Source organism: Marmota flaviventris, chromosome 16 (genome assembly GCF_047511675.1).
Source record: "Marmota flaviventris isolate mMarFla1 chromosome 16, mMarFla1.hap1, whole genome shotgun sequence".
In the NCBI taxonomy this organism is placed as follows: domain Eukaryota; kingdom Metazoa; phylum Chordata; class Mammalia; order Rodentia; family Sciuridae; genus Marmota; species Marmota flaviventris.
The window spans coordinates 34,689,466-34,710,106 of record NC_092513.1 but is presented as its reverse complement, the minus strand read 5'-3'; the positions used below and the strand labels follow the sequence as shown (position 1 = coordinate 34,710,106).

The following is a 20,641-nucleotide window of genomic DNA, read 5'->3' as shown; positions in this document are numbered from 1 at the left end:
ACAGGTGATTATGAGAGCCACAATTTTTTAGCATTTTATACCTAAGTTTTACAAAGCTTAAAAAATGTGCTATAGGACTTTTTTTTTTCAAACATTATGTTTATACTCAACCAATGGAGAATCTCAGATATATTTCTCTCTCCTCTATCTGTGTCTCTATCTCTATCTGGAATGCCAATCACTTTACTCAATCAGGAGTGTACTCTGAATTATCTTCTTATGTAGCCCTATTTATTTCCTTTCTGTGTTCAGTTCCTTTTAATTAAAAAAAAAAATGTCTGTGCACATGGATTTCGATCAGAAAGATCCTGGGGATGAAAGCTATGCCCAGGAACAACTCTTGGCAAATCTGGAAAATGGTCCCTGTTGGCCTTCATCAAACACAACCTAACTCAACCTCCTACTCGCTCCCTCAGTCCTCGTTACCCACTCCCTTCCAACTCCCAAAGCCCTAACCAGGTTATAGTATTTTGGTTATCCATAGTGTAAATACCATATAAGGGTTGATTTCAGGCTGCCATGAAGTCTTCACAAAGCAAGGAAGGGGAGGTAATTTCAATTCCTGCAATCTGATCTGGTGTGAGCTGGCTCCAGCGCACCACTGGCCCTAATGATTGCTGTCTGTTTGTCCTGCCATCTGTGTCAAAACCCACTGTCCGAATAGGATTTTTCATTAGTCATTTATACTTTTCTGTGAATTTCTGCCTTTTAGGTCCCCATTTCAGAGGATGTGTTTTCCACTCTAGAAGAAAGAACTGGACATTTTATGTCAATGAACAGGTAAACATTTCATGGAAGATGAGAAGAATGACTTCTGCAAGCTCATATCCACATTGGGGGAGAAAAGAACATGTGAGAAGACATCATGGAGGGCAGGGCTGTGTCCCTAGCCTCTTCACTGTGTGATCTCAGGTAAGGTGTGCCTCTTCCTTGGCCTCAGATTTCTCAGGAAGGAGTGAGCCAGCTGGCCTCTAAGGGTGCTCCCGTTTTCTGATATGTCACCTCTCCATGTGGAATCATCAGAGTCCAACTATGCTCAATCACAAAATCACAAAAACCATGAGCTTTGGCAAAGCAAATTAACAGGTCATTTCATCATGTTTGTTTAATCAATTGAATGCTTCTCATATGAGGAGACAGAATAAGTAGGTAAGGGAATTAATGCGCTTATTTCTTAATGAAAGAACCCTCACAAACTTTGTAATACTTTCAGCCTGTCACCGGCATTTGTTAGTGTGCAAAGAATTTATCTATTCCTTGTAATCAAGTGGTATTTATCATACAGTCGTTACCTTATTAAGCTATAATAAATGTCTAGTTAAGTGCATATAGGCTGTTTCCATTGCAATTTAATTACCAGCCTAGTTAATTAGGCAATACACTCCAACACCATTTTTATTCAAAGGGTTCCTTGGCTTTATTAGCAGGTTCAAAAGAAGGACCAGTAGACCCAATACCGTTGGTTAGGAGAATTAGAGAAAACCATGAAGCAGCTTCCATGTATACAGTGCCTACTATGTGCCAGTATTTTGTAGAAACCACCTCTAAATTCTCACAATGACTCATTTAGGACATCAAATATGGAAAATAACTGCCTAGAGTGCCTATGGACAGAGGACCTGTGATGCAGTCAAATGCTCTATCACTGAGCTATACCCCCATGGCCTGTGATATTTGCATTTTTCCAAACTGCAGGGACAAAAGGTGGATGCTCCATACCTAGTAGATATCCTGCCTTAGGATTGCAGTCAGAGCGCTCTCAGTGCTTCTTAGGAGTCCATTCCAGTGCCACATTTCTCTTGAGGACTAGTTTTAGGAATTGCTGAGAAATCTCAGTCGATGCACGGGCATTTCTCATGCAACAGGTGAATAAACAAATTTTATTTACTTGTTTTGAAATTAGCTTAAGATTCTGAAACATGGACAAATGCTTCCTTTTAGGAAACTCTGGATTTTCAGTTGTTGTCAATCGCTGTGCTTCAGAGAGAATGAAAGACTCCAGGGAGCAGATACTGATGGGGAATGGGAAAGAGGATGGTAGGAGATTGGGTGGGGACAGGAAAGAGAAGGAGATGGAGAAACAAATTACTAGACTTAGCACTTGTAAGGTTCCTTAGGACTTGTCCTAATTGTCCTTGTGGAGCCCAACAGCCTCGTTCTGATCAGAAAAATCACATGAGCCTAGGAAAATTTGTGGCAGGAGAGTTTTAGATTAGTTGAAGGTGTGGGGTTTGGAAAATCATTATGATGTATTTGAATCCTCACTTAATTGCTAAAAGCTGAAGGACTATTTTCTGATACATTGTGACTTGTTCTGAAATGAGGTTAGAAATGACTTTTTTTTTTTTTGTCAGCAGTGTGGGGTTAATGAATCAAAGTAAGGTGTCGACATCTTATGCCCTAGTTTTATGTCACTATAATAAGATATCTGATATAATTAACTTATAAAGAGAAATGTTTTGTTTAGTTTGCTGTTTTGGAGATTCTAGTCCAAGATGGACTGGTCCTGGGCTTGTGGCAAGGCAACCTCATATTAGGAATATGTGACAGAGCCAAATTGTTCACCTTTTGGCCAGGAAAAAAAGAGAGAACAAGTCGGGATTCTACAATCCCTTTTGGGGGCATGGCCCCAATGACCTTAGGAATTCTCATAAAGTCCTACTTATCAAAGATTCCACTCTCTTCTGAAAGCACCCTGTGTGGACAAGCCTTTAATGCATGGGCTCCGGGGGATATTAAGATCCAAATTATGGCATCCTACCTTCCAGCTCCAAAGTAGGTACTCAGTACTCCTAGGAGGGATATCAGCTTCATGTTCCCTGGATTGTCATTATAAGGCACATACTTGGTGGTATGTGGATGGAAGACTAAGCAAAGGGTGTCCAAAATTTTAAAACATTTAGAAAAGGACCCTAGATATAGATTAAATATTCTTAGATTTGTTAATTGAGCCATAGAACTCATTTTAATCACTTCACACTATGATCCACTGGATAACATTTCTAAAATAAATATTTTATTTTCTTGCTTACTCATTGGAGACTTATTTCTGAACCATATTTATTAAGTTAATTACTAATTCAGATTTTGGAGAGATGCTGTATGTCTATTTATGCATTAAAGAAAGAACCTGTATAATTTACCAGTCATCCTGTCATAAGCACCTTACACAATATCTGATACATAATAGACACTACAGTGTCTATATATAATAGACAATATACATAATAGACACTATGGACATAGTAGAACATTTGTTGAGTGAACTCATTTTTCCCCTGGAGTAACATTTATGTGAAGGTCATGGATTGACCACTAAAGAAAGAAAGGATGCATATAGTTAGTATCTAAATTGATGCTAAACCGACCAAGATGAAGCATGTGATTAGTGATTAGTGATGCCAATGTCAGTTATCTACCAGATAAACTTTTGGCCTTGGAAATGCATCAGTGAACTAATCAGACAAAAAAATTATTGCTTTCATAGCATTTACATTCTAAGAGCAGAGAGATGACAATACACAATAAATATGTGGAGAGGGAGTAAGGGAAGTGTGATGATTAATTTTAGGTATCAACTTCAAAAAGGGGATACCAAAGACAGCTGTAAAGCACTGTTCCTGGATATGTCTGTTAGGGTGTCTATAGAAGGGATTGGCTTTTGAATCAGTGGAATGAATAAGAAAGTTCTACTCAACAGGGGCAAGCACCATCCAGTCAGGTGAGGACCTGGATAGAATAAAAAAGCAGAGAAAAGGTAAATTTGCTCTTCTTCTGGATCTAGAATAGCCTTCTTTCCCTGTCTTTGAACATCAGAACTCCAGGTTCTCTAGTCTTTGGACTCTAGGACTTGCTCCAGTAGCCCTTTAGTTGCTCTGTCGCTCAACCTTGAACTTTGAGTTATTCCTTTGGTTTCCTTGATGTTCAGGGCTTCAGAATGGGACTAAGGTATGCTAACAAGTTACTTTGTACTCTGGCTTATAGATTACATATCATGGAACATCTCAGCCTCTCTAATCCTATGACTCAATCTTCACAAAGATACCTTCTTTATCTATCTATCTATCTATCTATCTATCTATCGTCTCCATCTCTATAACTATCATCTATCCACCATCCATCCATCATCCATCCATCCATCCATCCATCCTATTGCTTCTGTTATCTGCAGAACCCTGATGAATACAGAAAGGGACAGATACAGGGAAAGGTGATAATGTGTGGGAGCAGATGGATATTAAGGAAAGACCTCCCTCATAAGAGTACTTGTGAACAAATATCTGAAGGAAGTGAGGGAATGATTCAAGAAGATATCTGAAAACAATAACAAAAAAATTCTGATAGAAAAACAAGTATAAAGATCCCAAAACATATCTGTCACAATGAAGAAACAGTGAAGAAGTTAAGAAAAAATGGATTGGGATGAATAAGTAGAAAAGTAATAAAATGGGGTGCACAGAAGTATCAGAAGTCAATATCATACAGGGCCTCATGGGTCATTATAAGGACATTGGATTTTATCTTGAGTGAGGCAGGAAACTAATGAATTTTGAGTAAGCGAATGATTTTACAGGATCACTGGGACTTCAGAAATGAGGACAGATTGGAGGGTGAAAAGAATTAGTTAGACAAGTCTGGAGATTGTAACTGTGGTGAGATGATGATAGTAATGACTAAGATGGTGTTGGATGAAGTGGAGATGGTGGAAGTAGTCATAGCCTGAATATAGTTTGAAGGTAAAATCAGCAGTAGTCTCTGATTATGTAGTATAAGAATGAAAGAGAAGAGATAAGGATGATCCCAAGATTTCTGATTTAAACAATATGAAGAATAAAATTTTCATTTACTGACATGGAAAAAATTGTGGAAGAAGCACATTTTGGAGGCTTTGGGGAGTTATTAGGAGTTCAAGTTATGTCTTTTTAATTTTAAAACATCTTTTTAGAATCAAAATGAAGATGTCAAGGAGACAATTGTGTGCACAGAATTGGAATTCAGTAAAGAGCTCTAGAATGCAGATGTAAATTAGGAATTGAGCCAGTAGAATAGGTGAGATAACCAAGATAATGATTATAAACAGACAAGGAAGGTAACTCAAGGTGTGAACTCTGGGGCATAGGAGAATTGAGGAGAAACTAGAAAAAGAAACTGAGAAAGTTAATCAAGTGAGGCAGCAAGAAATCTACAAGAAAGCCATTAGAAAAAAGTACTCCAAAGAAGAGGGAGTGTGTCTGGTTCTGCTGGTGGATCAACGTCTTTAAGATAAGAATTGAGAATTGACCATATTTTTGTTGAGTTTAATAAAGTAGACATCACCAGTATCCTTAAGAGCATTTTTCTAAGGATGAATAAATTCAGAGTAAAATTTTAACTAGTGTATTCTCAAAATATGGGAAAGAAAAAAAAGCATAGAAATGGAAGAAACACTTTTAAGAAGTTTTATTGCAAAGGAGAGCAGAGAAATAATGTAAAAGTATAGGTGGATGTGGAGTGAAGAACTTTTTTTTTTTTTCCATGATGGGAAAAGTAATACCATGTCTGTGTCCTAATGAGAATGATCCAACAGAAATAAAAAGGGATGATTCAGAAGAGAGGGGGGAAATTAATGGAGAAGAATTATGGAGTAGAAGAAATTAATGGGTCCAGTGGACAGGCACATATAGAAATAAAATATATCACAGCAAGTTCATGAAGAACAGAAGGATGGTAAACAAAAAAATGTAACTTTGGTCTTATCCATTTCATGAAGTAGTAGAATGTTTTACTAATGTAGGCTCTGATTAGTAAAAGACAAATAATAAATCTGTAGCAACAATAACACACACCTACACACATACACACACACACACACACACAAACAAAGAGACATAACTAAAACATTAGTGAAGGAAATAGAATTCTAAAACAATAAAAGAGGAAAAGAGAAAGATCAGATGGCACAAATAGAGATAAAAAGCACAAAAGTGGAATTAAATCCAGATATAATGATAATTTTATTATTAATGAAATAATCCTAGTAATAGTTCAAGATTGTCATATTGGATAGCTAAAAAACATAGCAATAAGCTGTGTGTAATAAGTGCACTAAATACAAAGCCACAGATAGGTTGAAAGTAGAAGAATGGAAGAATATGTAGCATAAAATATCAAGTAAAATCCAAACCAACCAAGCAAACAAAATCTACACAAACAAAACTAAAAGTACTGTGGTTATTTTAATAGCAAACAAGTTGGAAACAGTCTTAAAGAAGATTTTATACACAAATAGACCTTCAAATGAAAAGTGTAATACCACTGATACAGAGAAACACTTCATATTTATAAAGAGGTCAATTCATCAGGGAGACATACAACTCAAATGTGTATATCTCCAACAAAAATCAAGAAAATACATGAAATGAAAATGAGCAGAACTGAATTGAGAAAAAGAAAAATGCATAGTCAGGAAAAGTTACAGAATAAATAAAAAACAGTGATATAATTTGGGCAATATTGTAAAATATTTGGTCTAATGTACATTTTACAGAACCCTAGAGCAGACAATAGATTAGGCATTCTTTTGAGCAGACAATAGATTAGGCATTCTTATCACACATGAATTGAATGCAAGAATGACAAAGTTCTAAGAAACAAGTTTTAATAAATTTCAAAGAATGGAAATCAGGTAGCATGTGTTCTCTGAAGGCCACACATTAAATTATAAGTAATATATAGATATATTATAATATAACTATATCTAGATATACAAATATTTGGAAATTAAATAACAGATTTAAAAAATTCATAGGCCCAAGAATAAATTTCAAAAATTAAAAAATATTTTGACTTAATGAAAATTCAATACATCAAAATAAGTGAGATATAGCTTAAATATCTTAAAGGATATTTGTAAATCTAGATGTCTAATATTAATAATTAATTAATTAATGTATCTAATAATACATTAATCTAAATGTATTAAAGACAAAGAAACTAGAAAACTAGAAAAAGAAGAGAAAATTACAAAGTCAATAGAATAAAGAAAATTAAAATAAAATTGAATATTGACAAAGTACAAAGTGAACAAATGATACAGAAAATGAACAAAATGTTCATGAAAAGATTTGTAAACTTTATAATACTATAGCAAGACTTTTCAAGAAAGAAAATATGAATCACCAATATTAGGAATAAGGGGAATTAATACAGGTTTCACAAATATTTAAAAAAAATTAAAGAGATATTTTGAATTGTATCATGCCAACAATGTTTACAACTTGGGTAAATTCATTGAAAAATATAACATCTTTTTATTTGCAGTACTAAGGATCAAACCCAGAATCCTTGTGCTTGCGAGGTCTGGTCTACCACCAGACTATATCCCTAGCCTGAAAACCATAGTTTTAAAAGCTGCTAAAACAGGAACTTAAAAGTCTGAACAATCTTATTTTATTTTGTAAAAAATAAAGTTTTTATTTGCAAATTTAAAATATTGTTTTAATAAATAATATAAAATGATATTTTAAATAATAAAAATATTTTAAATTTATAAGTAAAAACTTTCCACATCAAGTGAATGAAAAGATAAACCACAGACTAGGAGAAAATATTTGCAAAAGGCATATTTGATTGGGGATTATGATCCAAAATAGACAAAGAATTCTTAATACTCAACAGTAAAGAAAAAACCAGCTTGATTAAAAGGTATGTCACTAGATGAATTGGAGGAGGTACACAGAAGTGTACTGAGAACCTCACTCAACTCTGCCTTGGCAGGCTCTTGTGTTAGGAAAAGCATTTCAGGAAATATCAAAAGAGAAACAAAAAAATCAGTAAGTTACATATATCCTATATATAATTGCACAAAATAAACATTTCCATTCCAAAAGGGAGAAGTAGGGCACAGGAAGAATGAATGGGACCAAAGTAAGGCAAAATCCACCTGGATAAATAAATCCTCTAGCTGCATGTCTAGTATCTGCGACACATGGCATCATAATGTTCTCTCCAAAGAACTTGTGTAGCTCTGCCCCTATGACCTTGCTAATTGCACCTCACATGGCCTCTATGTTAGCTTGTTTCTGCAGTTTTCCTCAGCAGATGTCCCACAGCTTGTCTTGGGTATGGTCTCACCAATTCTCGAGATGCCCTCAAGCCATTGTTCTTATTGTCTCTGGATAATGTGCTTAGCATCTCTTTGGCAGCTGTGATCTCTTTAGCAACCACTACTTCCTTGATGCCAGTTTACTGACATGTTTCTAACCAAACTGTAAGGTTTTTAAATCTTTCTGCTCTGCTTTCTGCTCCTGATTGTCATAGCAAACTTGGCTGAAAGCCACAAGTAATATTCATGCCACTGCCCAAATGCTGTCCTGCCTTGAAATCTGCCTTGTCAGACTAATTAGTCCATCACCTTAAATTCAGCCTCACAGAAAGTCTCAGGACGTGGACAGAATATAGACAACTTCTTTTCCAGAATGTAACATGGATGACCACTACTAGTCCAACTTCCAGTAGAGTTCACTCTCTCCTCTGAAACTTCATGAGCCAAGTATTTCCTTTGCAGTCCTATTGGCATTTTGATCTTCTGAGTTCTCACCAGAATCACTCATTAAACTCTGTTTATATATTCCAAGGTTTTTTCAGCCTTCATTTCCAAACTTTTTAAACTCATTGCAAAATCTTTTAAAGCACATCATCAAGTTAGTCACAGTAATGACCCCACATTTATGAAACAATTTTCATATTAGTCACCTTTGTGTCAATGAACAATGTACTCAACAAAAACAACTTAGAGAAGAAAAAGTTTATTTTGGCTCACAGTTTCAAAGGTTTAGTCCATGGTCATAGTTATGGAGTGCATGGACTCCATACCTCTGAGCCCAAGGTGAGACAGAACATCATGGCAGAAGGGTATAGGGTTGTGGCAAAAACAGTTGCTCAGTTCATGACAGCTGGGAATCATCTATCTATCTATCTATCTATCTATCTATCTATCTATGAGAGAGAGAGAGAGAGAGAGAGAGAGAGAGAGAGAGAGAGAGAGAGAAAGAAAGAGGTATATGCCAGGGACAAAATATAAATACCCCAAACATGGCCCAAGTGACAATGATCTACTTCCTCTAGTCATACCCTATTGCCCTATAGTTAGCACCCAGTTAATTCATTCAAGTGGATTAATCCATCAAGTAGATTTTAGCTTTCACAATCTAATCAATTCCATTCTTTGCATTCTTGCATTGTCTCACATGTGGACTTTTTAGGAGGACATCTCATATTCAAACCATAATATCCAGTCTGGAAAAATTCCAGGGAAGAACTTGGAACTGTCTGCTTTGGGTGCATGCCACACAGGAGCTGTGAGACCTTGAATAGGCTAAATGACAGTATAATTCTAATAATTGAATCTCCCTCATATGGTTATTGGGATGATCCATGAAGAGCATTTAAACACAACAACAAACATGGGCTGATGTGACCAGGTTGATAAAGAGCTATGATTAGCTGAGCCTAGTTAAAGATGCTCTGTGTATGGGAGGGGGGGCTAAGACCTTTGCCAAAGGGTGCTGGGCTTAGCCAAAAGATAGCCAACTGTGCTAACTCAGGGTTTCCCTCCTCTTTGGCTGCATATGCTCCCTTTTTGTTCTTAAAGAATGTTCAGTGCTCCGACCACTTTTTCCTTTAATAGTTGTACTTTTAGCCCTTTTTTAAAAAAAAAATTTAATGACGTGTCTTCTTAGGCCTGGCACAATGCTTTCCTGAGCCTTATTTCTTTGAATGCATGATTTGGTGGATTCCAACTCCATACTTGTTCCTTTGAAGAATTAGCCAAATTCCTGGGTTGCACATTAGTAAGGCTTCCCTGGCCCTTATGTCTCTCCACCTAATCTTATAGCAGCTCCTAGGGCTTGACTGCTTAGTGTTCTGTTAAGCACACACCTCTTTGAAGACACAGAAAGGGGTAGGAGGGCATATATTCTGTCAAGACACCCTGGGGAGACAAATATTCACTCAAGAAACCGGACAAATTCAAGCCTGTATATGTACCTCTACAGATATGTGTCTCAGAGAGATAAAGGAAAGGAATATTTACGGATTTTTTTTTCCTGTTCTTCCTCATCATCTCATCTCACAAGGAGCCTGTGGTGAGACTACATTCATGCTCATGTGTTGTTGGAGAAATGAAGGCTCAGAGGCAATCAGTAGCCCAAGGTTGCACATGCTTTTTCTGAGAAAGAGGAGAGGAAGAGTAGAACAAAGATGAGGAAGTATGGTAGTGACAGTGTGGTGATTTTGGACTTAATAGATTTTTCAATTATTTATGTATTGTTCTATGTGTGCTAACTATGTACTCAGCTCTGTGAAAGATTATATGGAGTATTCAAAACTTTTTCTTGTTCAGGGAACTGAAAATCAACTGTGAAGACAGTCCAGAATACAAAAAGAGATGAGGGTAAGTTTCATATAATTGATAAAGCATGAATAGTGCATTAGAACACTAGGCAGAGGTCTCATGGGCTGGGTGACACCTAGGTAGGGTCTGGGGAGAGGAGGATGACTCTTATCCTATGGTGTCTCATCTGGTATCTGTACTCTGGATCACACAAAATATACAGACAGACATCTACTGTGTCAAACCATTTGGAGTTTGCAGAGGGAGTCCTCTCCTGCTTTTGGATACAGACCCCTGCTTTAAAAATAAACTAGGTGCAAATCCTATTTGGGACAATGAACTCCAAAATAAAGAGAGGAGATGGTAGAGATGCTCAATTTTTCATTGATTTTCAAACTTCTGTGTTTTTTTTGGGGGGGTGGGGGGGGAAAGGACAACTTTCATGGACCAAAATCTATTATTTTGCTGAGAAAGCTGTTCTTGAGACTAAAAATGCTGACATTCCTGGGGAAAAGTAGAAAAATCCAAATTCATGCCTTGAAGCAAATTTGCAAAAAATATGCATTTGTGTCTGCCAAAGCAGATTTTTTTTTCTCCTCTTATCCCCAAATGTTTTTTCCCATTTTCACCACAATGGACTATGTTTTAGGAGAGATGTAACTAATTCCCAATCCACTTAATAAAAGATGTGTTAAGAAGAAAGTGACTCACTTTTGGTGTGTGAAATGTCCTTCCAATTCTCTTAGTGTAACCATGTTCATGGGTAGAATATGACTCCTTGGTGGTCAGGAGATTGACCCTATTTACACTGCCAATTAGCTGTCAACTTGGGCAAGTGACTTTTCTCTCTGAGCCCCTTACCTCAGTTTCCCCACATGCAAAGTGACTCCCAGTGGTATTCAAACTAAGATTTGCAGAACCTTCTTAGGTGTCCCCTGAAGGTCAGGGACAACTTGCAGGAATTGAAACATATGGAACTATGACCTTCTTTGCTCCTATTTACTTCTTCAGGCAAAGCAGATATGCTTTTCCCTGTTTTGTAAAGTTATGCATTCTGATAAAATTGCTTTTATTTTTGATTGGTTCTTTTTAGTTATACATAACAATAGGATTCATTTTGACATAATTATAAAAGCATGGAATATATTTTGTTCTAATTCAGTCGTTAGTACTCCCCCCTTCCTTTTCCTCCTCACGCCCCCATTTTCCATCCCCTCTACTCTCCTGATCTTTCTGCTATTTACTTATATTTTTTTTCTTTTGAAATTAGTGTCTTGTGGATGTACGTGGTTGTGAGATTTGCTGTGCTATATTTATATATGTACATAGGAAATTTAGGTCAGATTTATTCCACCACCTTTCCCTATCCCATTCCTTCTTCCTTCCCTTCAATCCCCTTCTCTACTCCACTGCTTGCTCTTCTATTTTTTTTACCACCCCCCTTATTTTAGAATAGCTTCTGGATATCAGAGAAAACATTTGACCTTTGACTTTTTGAGACTTGCTTACTTCACTTAGCGCAATAGTCTCCAGTTCTGTTCATTTTACTGGCAGATGGCATAAAGTCATTCTTATTTATGGGTGAGTAATACTCCGTTGTGTATATATACCACATTTTCTTTACCCATTGGTCTGTTTAAGGCATCTTTGTTGGCTCCACAGCTTGGCTATTGTGAATTATGCTGCTATAAACATTGATGTGGCTGCATCACTATTAGCTGTCAACTTGGGCAAGTATATGTTGATTTTAAATATTTTAGATATATCTGGAGAATTGGGATAGCTGGATCATATGGTGGTTCCATTCCTAGTTTTTTTGCGGAATCTCCATACTGCTTTCCAGAGTGGTTGCACTAACTTGTACTAGTATAAATTAGTAATGTACGAGTGTACACACAATGCATGAGTGTATCCACATCCTCACCAACATTTAATGTTACTTTTATTTTTTATTTCTTTGTACCAGGGATTGAATTCAAGGGTACTTAGTTACTGAGCTACATCCCTGGCCCCTCTTTTTATTTTAAATTTTGGGACAGGGTCTTGCTAAGTTTCTCAAGAACTTACTGAGGGCTGGCTTTGAATTTGCAATCCTTCTGCCGCAGCCTCCCCAACTGCTGGGATTACAGGCATATGCTACTGTATCTGATTTATAATCTTGATAATTGCCATTATGACCGGAGTGAGATTAAATCTCATTGTAGTTTTAATTTGCATTTCTTTAATTGCTAGAGATGGTGAACATTTAAAAATACAATTGTTGACCATTTTTATTTCTTCTTTTGAGGACTGTCCATTCAGTTCCTTTCTGATTTATTGATTTATTTGGTGTTCAGTTTTTTGAGTTTTTTGTATATCCTGGCTATTAATGCCCTATCTGAGGAGTTAAAGAAAGATTGTGCTGATTGATCTCTTTCATTCTATTTACTCATGGCTTTAAGTCTTCAAACTTAGTGCACTTACCACATTTGGATCTACCTCTGCTCTGAAACAGATGTTACTCTTTTCCCAAATGAATTCGTCAATAGAGGCCAGGTGGGGGCTACCTGATTGTGCATGAGAAAAGCAATGGGTCTTCAGGGTTCACAGCTGCCCTGAAAATCCTGATGGAAGAGAGATGATATCACAGTCACAAGAGATTTGATAACACAAGTTGTATTCCTGCTATGGACAGCTTAACCATAGGTGCAGCCTAGATTTCAGAAAGTCCTAACTACTCCTCAAAGCAAATAACTCTGCCCACTTTTGTCTAATAATTGTCATTCCAATAGCTGAAGTTGGAATTATAGTTGTAATCTTAACACCATGGATGTGTTGATGGCCCTGTGGATGATTCCCTAGACAATGAAGTGTGTGTGTGTGTGTGTGTGTGTGCATGCGCACATGCGCACACACACACATATACATGTGCAGACACACACACACACATACACACACTCTTTCACTTATTGAATAACTGAGAAAAGGGTTCTTCAGGAAATAATAGCCCATTTATGGGGCATCCTGCAAAAGTAAAAAAAATAATAATAATATAATTCCCGGGATCTCAGCAATTTCCACCTGCTCTTCTGGAAGAACCCTGTTTATAGGAGTTGATTTTTAAAACTTACCTGGAAACTTCTACATTTACTTTGTGAATCCCAATGTTTTCCATTGTTGGCTCCTGACTTCAGTTTAGGATTTTTATTTATTTTTTTAATTTTATTTTTATGTTATTTTTTTTAATTTAATTTTATGTTTTTATATTATGATTTTTATTTTATTTTTATGTTATTCATCCTGGCTATACCTCTCTGGAATCATCTCAGGCAGACACCTGAGGAGATCACTTTGTGTGAATTCACACTGTTGGTTGCATCTTAGGCTGCAAGACTCCGAGGACTGTGTGTGGACAGGGAAGGCCCTCAGTGAGTAATCATCAAAGGAATGAACAGACAGATGAATGAAAGGCTAGGTCAAGGAGAGCCCTCAACACTCCGCAGAGGTGGTCAACACACATTCCATCATGAATCTACTTCCTGCATGCCTAGACTGTATGCTGGTCTACGATTCTCCATCTTATCTTCATATCATGAGCTATTTTGTTAAATCACTCAAAAAAATTAACACATGTTTGAGTCTAAGAAGAAAATGAGAATTTTTACTCCATCTTTCCCTTCCTTCCTTTCATCATTTCTTTTAACTCTCACTTGCTCTGTGCAATTGTTCTGTGATGTAAGAAATTCCAATTGTTTTCTTCACCTTAGAGTAGAATTTTATCCTGAGCCTAAAGAACTAATTAAAGGGTTTATATATTAAAATTCCAATTAAATACACACATATGCACAAGCCCACAGACTGATGGAATGATAGAGAAAATATGACTAGTACTTAATAATGATCATCACTGGATAGTGGTTCATAGATATTTATTATTTTTTTCTTTCTGCCCTTTTCTTTTCTCCCAATTGTTTTATTAAATGTATGAATTACCTGTGTTGTAAGAAGACAGAGATTTTATAAAAGTGGATATGTGCTTTACCACCGCCCTTTCACTTACATTGGGATTTAATTCCCTTCTAACCTTATTATTCTACCTGTCAAGCTAGTTTATTACTATTTGTCAGAGGAAACAGAGTAAAATAGAAAGGACTGAAATTTCTCACTACTATCTCTTAACTTGTTATTATCTGCAAAAGACCATAGGTCTTATACTTCCCCTAGGTTCCAAAAAAATCACACTTGTTATTTTTGGTGGAAATTTTTAATATCTTGACTCTGTTTTGAGTTGCAGCCTTCCTGGTACTATTTATGTGGAGTCTTGTGGTTTATAGGCTATATATATATATATATATATATATATATATATATTAGCATAAAGTTATAAATGTTTAGTAAGCATAAATTTATAATCACATATTTTATATATGTTTACATATACAATATGTGTTATATAGTGTAATATTATAAAACTGATTGGGATAACTAGTTTTATGGTTGTCTCTACCCCCAGGAAGTACCCGTTTTAATTGGGATGTTGAAGTTTCATATAGAGAGCCAGAATGGGCCATCTGATAATATGCAAGTAAAGATGAGGCTGTATAAAGCAAATTATAAATGTTTCCAAGAAATCTTGATGAAGGTCAAAGAAAGCAACATTAGACTTCAAGGCCAACATGAGCAAATTTTGGAGAGAGTTGCCTTTTCCTAATATCCAATGAGATACAAGGGCTGCCATTGGGGAATGTAGGAAATACACTGAAGGCCAAGTGCTGAATCAATGCTGAATGTAGAACACAGCGGTTCCCACCACTGGGATCATTGTGGGAAGACATTCTGTCAAATAAAATTTCTTAGTCAAATATTACACACGGGCACGTGTGGAACTAGAATGCGAGATTTTTCCCCCTAGTATTGCCCACCCCCACCTCTACGCTTGCTTCCAATCCTATCACTCCTCCTTCAAGTTCTGTGCCCTCCTGCCAGATGTTGTCACCTGTCTTTTCTTGGAAGGCCTGGGTAATGTTACACAGCTGAGCCCGGCAGGCTCCTGCCCCAGGCCAAACAAACAAACAGAAGAGAAATCTTTCAGGCCCGGCACCTGGGAAAAGTGATCTTGATGCCGTCCATGGCATGAGCTGAGGCAATTGATGACTTGGCATTCTGTCCCCGCGTCATCAATCATACAGAATCAATCTCCACTCCCTCAGGAGCTAGCCCCCGGCTCACATAATTCTCTCTCCCTGCCACCAACCTGAACAGTCTGATCCCAGTGGTGGGAACTGTTTTGTTCTGCGTTCAGCATTGATTCACTTGGCCTTCAGTAGTATTTTCTACATTCCCCAGAAATGTCACTTAATTTATCCTCTCTGAGTTGGCTACATTGCCTGGGCCTCACTGCATCAAATGGAGCAGGCAAGCACAGAAAAGTGTCTAGCTTCTCACCCCAAAGGCATGTGCCTTGAGGTCCCGAGACCTGAAAATCAGGGTGCACCTTGCTCTGGCTCTGCCTCTCAGCAGTGAGTCTGAGGCAGGGGCTAGAGCAGAGGCCAGGACCAGGGACTTTCAAGTCAGATGGCGGTGTGTGTTTCCAGGACTGCTACTTCCTAGCTTTGTGACTTCAAGGAGGGTCCTTAAACGCCTTGTGCCTCAGTGTCCTCATCTGTTAAATGGTGATAATAAAAACACCTACTTCCTGGAGCTTGCAGGATTAAATTAGGCAAAGGACAAAGTACTTATCACAGTAGTGCAGAAGTATACATGCTCAGCTTAGTAGGTGTAAGTTACACTCTTATTAGGATACATTTAGGATTTGTAGGGTTGACCCATACACTCAATGAGGTTGGTGGTCATGAGAGAAAAGGCTTTAGAATGGTGCCTTTTCCAGAAAGAACTATGCTTCTTCTAGTTCTAAAACCCCCACATTCACTCACTTTCATATCTCAAAATATGGGACTTCTCTTCCCGTTCAAAAGGGAGGGGGTCCTACAAAAACTAGATGCACAGAATGTGGCACGTAGTAGGTGGTACAGGAGGAGGAGGGAGCTAAAATGAATCTTTGTGAACTCTGCAAATTTTCCCAAGGCAGCATGGAGGAATGTTCATGGATCAAGTGGGGGGTGAGCATTTTTTCCACACAAAGACCTGCTCTGAATCCTCCTTGTAAAGGGACACTTTCTGATAGGTCGCATGGACTTTCCAGGACATGCACATGTGCAATGAGTTTTGAGTGGACCAGGCTGCAGCCCCCTGGGAAGTGGCACTGCCCTGGAAGGGACAGCAGAGGGTGATGGAGTCAGCTGTGGGAGTTCAGAGGACTTCTTTCCCAGTCTAGATCTTAGGTTGTCTCTGCATCTGTCTGTCCCTCTTGCTTAGCAACTGGAATTGTGTTTTCCAAGAGATTTTGAGTCTGCTTTATTTGTTAGGAGACAAGGAGGCACTAATAAATTCCTCTGTGTGAGGTATTTAATTACATAATAATGTGTACACTAATCAGGGTAAATGTGTTTGTGAAAACACCTTGATATGGGAACAGTTAATCACCCAAGGCATTGCTTCTTAACACACCTTGGAAGTTAACTTAATTAAATTAATTAGAACAATGAAAAAATTGAACTGTTTATTGGTCCACAATGGCCTGAAGAAATGCTCCCCTCAAATGCAGGAACATCTTCCATACTGCGAACGATTTTTCCCCAAACTCTCAGCCCTTATGGTTATGGCTACACCCCAGGAGCTTGCAGCCGGCAAAGCCTCCCCCTGTGCCTTACCTTGGAGTCATTTCCTATTGGAGACATAAGGCAATCAGTCTACATGCCTGAACGCACGCGCGCACACACACACACACACACACACACATGCACCCAACCCACCAACACACCCTTTTTGTGCACTTCACCAGAAGCACAGAGAAATCCAGTAAGCTTTTACCCAGGATTCCATGGGTGTACAGTTTTCAGGCCACCATTGTGAGGGCCAGACTGTGCATTGTAAAGGGAAGAAGGGAGGCGTGCTTCCCGAAGGATGGTTAAAATCACTGTCATCACCAATATCCTTAGGGTTGTCTGTTAATGATGGTGTTGATAATCTGAATTTGCATAGTGCTTTAAAAAGGGTACAACTTCTTATCCTCGCTTCCCGTCTTCTTGGTCTTTGTCTAGGTAACCCAAAAGGCAAGGGACCTGCCTATGGGAGGTCTATGGCTGTGGCATCCAACCCCAACAGGAACAAATGGATGAGCTGTTCTGACAACTGAGCAGACCTTGAATAATGTGCACCTGAAGTCAACCACTGGAGAGTGAGCTTGCGCAGGGTGGAAAGGGAGGGTACCTGGGGGAGGGAGTCTTATCTGGGGAGAGGAATGCTCAGACCTTAAAGATCAAGATGGATCTTTCCCAGAGAGACTTGCTGCTGTCCTTGTGGAAGGGGAGACGTTAATGAAGAATCAGAGTTGCCAGGTGTGAGCTCACAGAACAGAGTCTCAACTGCTCTGTCCTTCTACCCTGCCAGGACCTCATGAAGCCAGACAGTGGTGAACCTGGGTGATTCCATCCACAGAAGTCACCTGGGATCCAGTGGAGCTGGAACAAATGGAGCATGTCCAACTGAGGCCACCTGAGGGTAACAGAAAAAATATTCTGTAACAGGGAATAAATAAAAAAAAAATTACCATGAAATTTATTTGGATGATTCCTTTCTGCTGGGACCATAAAGCTTCAGTTCTCTATTATTTAAAATCTCCATATATTACAACAGAGACTCTTGGTTAAGTTACTGCCAAGCCATAACTTGGGTTTGTAAAATATCTCACCAAATAATCCTCCATTTGTTTGTGTTTGGGAGTGAGCCCCGGGGGAGTAGGTAGGGATTTTCTGTGAATTCAGTAAGAAGGCTAGAAAAGGTCTGAGCTCAGCCTAAAAAAGACAAAAACAGAAGAAACTCACCATAGGACAGCACTGAGCAGCCAGGCTCTGTAGAGATTAGCCTTGGGCTTTCTTTGTGTGACCAGGTTTCCAAGTTCTTGGACCTAAATTAGATCAGCCATGGCCAAGCAGACCTCCACTTACCAAGTAGTCCAAACATACCTTCTATCACTCATCAACAAATAAATCAAATAACCTATAATAAATTTCTGATATCAGGGAGATACATTATCAGACATGATGCAGATTAGAGTCCAGTAAGGAATTTAGATCAGGCCAATAACCTAGCAGAAAGAATTATGTGATGCATACTACCTGGAAGACCCAGCCCCATTCCTTCCATTTTAATCTTTATGTCCCAGAAGAAGTCTTAACTACTCCTGGGAGCTTGCTTCTATTGCTACAAGACACACAATCTTTGTATTTTTGTGAACCTAGAAGCTGAGCACAACCCCCACCCACAAACCATGATGATTTCTTCATGGGGAGATGTGTTCCTCCCAAACTTACTTTGAGTGGATGCCATACCATTTTCATAAGTAGTTTCATGTTGCCTATCTGTGTTCTGGATGAGGGTACTTTCCAACCAGGGCCTGGGGACAGACACTAAGGGCTGCCATCTTTTCTCTCAGAGATCTGCCCCAGTACCCAGAGAGGTTAATACAGAGGAGTCAGATCTTCTAACGGGGTGAGGTGTGAGAAGTTCTGTCTAAACTCAGCCCGCTTGCAAGGAGTCCACACTCACTGTGCAGATGATCTGAATTTCCCAGATATTTATCCATCTCTAAGTTAATATTTTTCTCAGAGATGACCATGGAGGAAAGATGCCAGTGTATTGGAAATGGTCCTCTGAGCCTCATCAGCTCAGTCCCCTCATAATTACAGCCCCATCAGATGGGAAGGACAAACGTGTTTCTGGAACAGGATTCTTTAGCACTCCTCCTTCATTGCCTGGCTCTCCCTCTCTTCCAGCTCTTGCTTTAGTTACTTCCTGCTTTCCCCACGTACCTTTGGACCTGAAGACCTCAGCCCTAACCTGTGGTCCTAGTGGAAGCCTAAGGGTGCTCTGGATTTTCTGTATTATCCCTATATCTTCATTCCTGAATATTCTTAGTTCTCTAATGTATTATGCCCCTCAAGGAGCCCAAAAGACAGACAGAGAGAGAGAGAGAGAGAGAGAGAGAGAGAGAGAATTGTATTTTTTCCACACAGTATGATACCTTTCTCCTGGAAGTTCACACATAAAGCAGAGAACAACACTTGGTGCAAGGAGATAACACGTGCCTAGAGGGAACTGCAGGCCAGTGCAGGAAGAGGCTGACTCTGGGGACCCTGTTTTATCTGGAGGTCACATGCCTTCCAGGATTACAGAAGCTGCTGAGGATTTTGAGGTATCTGTGCGACTCCATGTTCCAACCGGGCCAAAGCTGACTTCTGGTAGGAAGTCTCCTCTCTTTAGCTCACTTTGGTCTGTGACTGTTCAATTCAGTCTTGCCATTTGATTCTGTTTAATACATTACAACCTCTTTAATTCAAATGTATGTTGAGATCTGAGTGCACCTTAAGAATTTTCATGTATGAATGGTAGAGCACTTTCCTAAAATGCATGAGACCCTGCACCCAGCACTGCAAAAAAAAAAAAAAAAAAAGAGTATTTCATTTTATTTTGCTCAAGTGGGCTGATTGTCCTAGTAAATAAGGCTAAGGAAGCTTTTTTACAGTCTGGTTCTTCTCTGTTATTATGGGCAGAGTTTGAGTACTAGGTTCCTGCTTTGTCTTCTGAGCTAGGGAATGGCTGAACAAACACAGAGGATCAGGATTCCTTCTCCCTGCTTTTCTACTTCAAGCCTGTCTGAATCTATGCTGGTCCCAAACAGAAGTCATTCATCCATCCATGGTATCCATTAATTGACTCCCCATTGATTCATGGATTAGTCAGATCACTTTTACTAGTGGCAGTTACTATGCTAAATTCTGGGATTACAATGATGAATTTGTGAGAAAAATTCCCCCCATGGAATAGGACAAATTCTTTTTAATCCTGTCCTTCTTCACCTGCCAAAAGTGCTTTCTTATCATCCCCAACCTGTTCAGTTCCTCTAGCTGCCCTACTTTTCACTCCCTTATTCCTACCTGAAGTTGCATGCCATGTTCAGGAGTATAGAATTTGCCCCTGAGTGCAAAAGCGGGTGATAGTTCTCCCTCTTCCTAACTAAAAATGCAGAGTTTTTCTATCTTCAAACATTAGTTGATTGACAGCCAAATGCAGCATCTTTTCTCTTTCTGAGTTGGCTCTTCCTAACATTTTCCCCTATGTGAGCCTCCATGTTTTCCAAATTGCATTATGGAAAGTCCAATAAGGTAATGA

General features: G+C 38.6%; 1 long non-coding RNA gene across 1 annotated transcript; it reads left to right on the top strand.

The window, feature by feature from the left end:
* Positions 1-828: 828 nt before the first annotated feature.
* LOC114092934 (uncharacterized) lies at positions 829-17,620 on the top strand. Its single transcript, XR_003582834.2, has 3 exons — positions 829-912; positions 10,382-10,432; positions 17,512-17,620. It is a non-coding gene; the product is annotated as an uncharacterized lncRNA (long non-coding RNA).
* Positions 17,621-20,641: the final 3,021 nt, after the last annotated feature.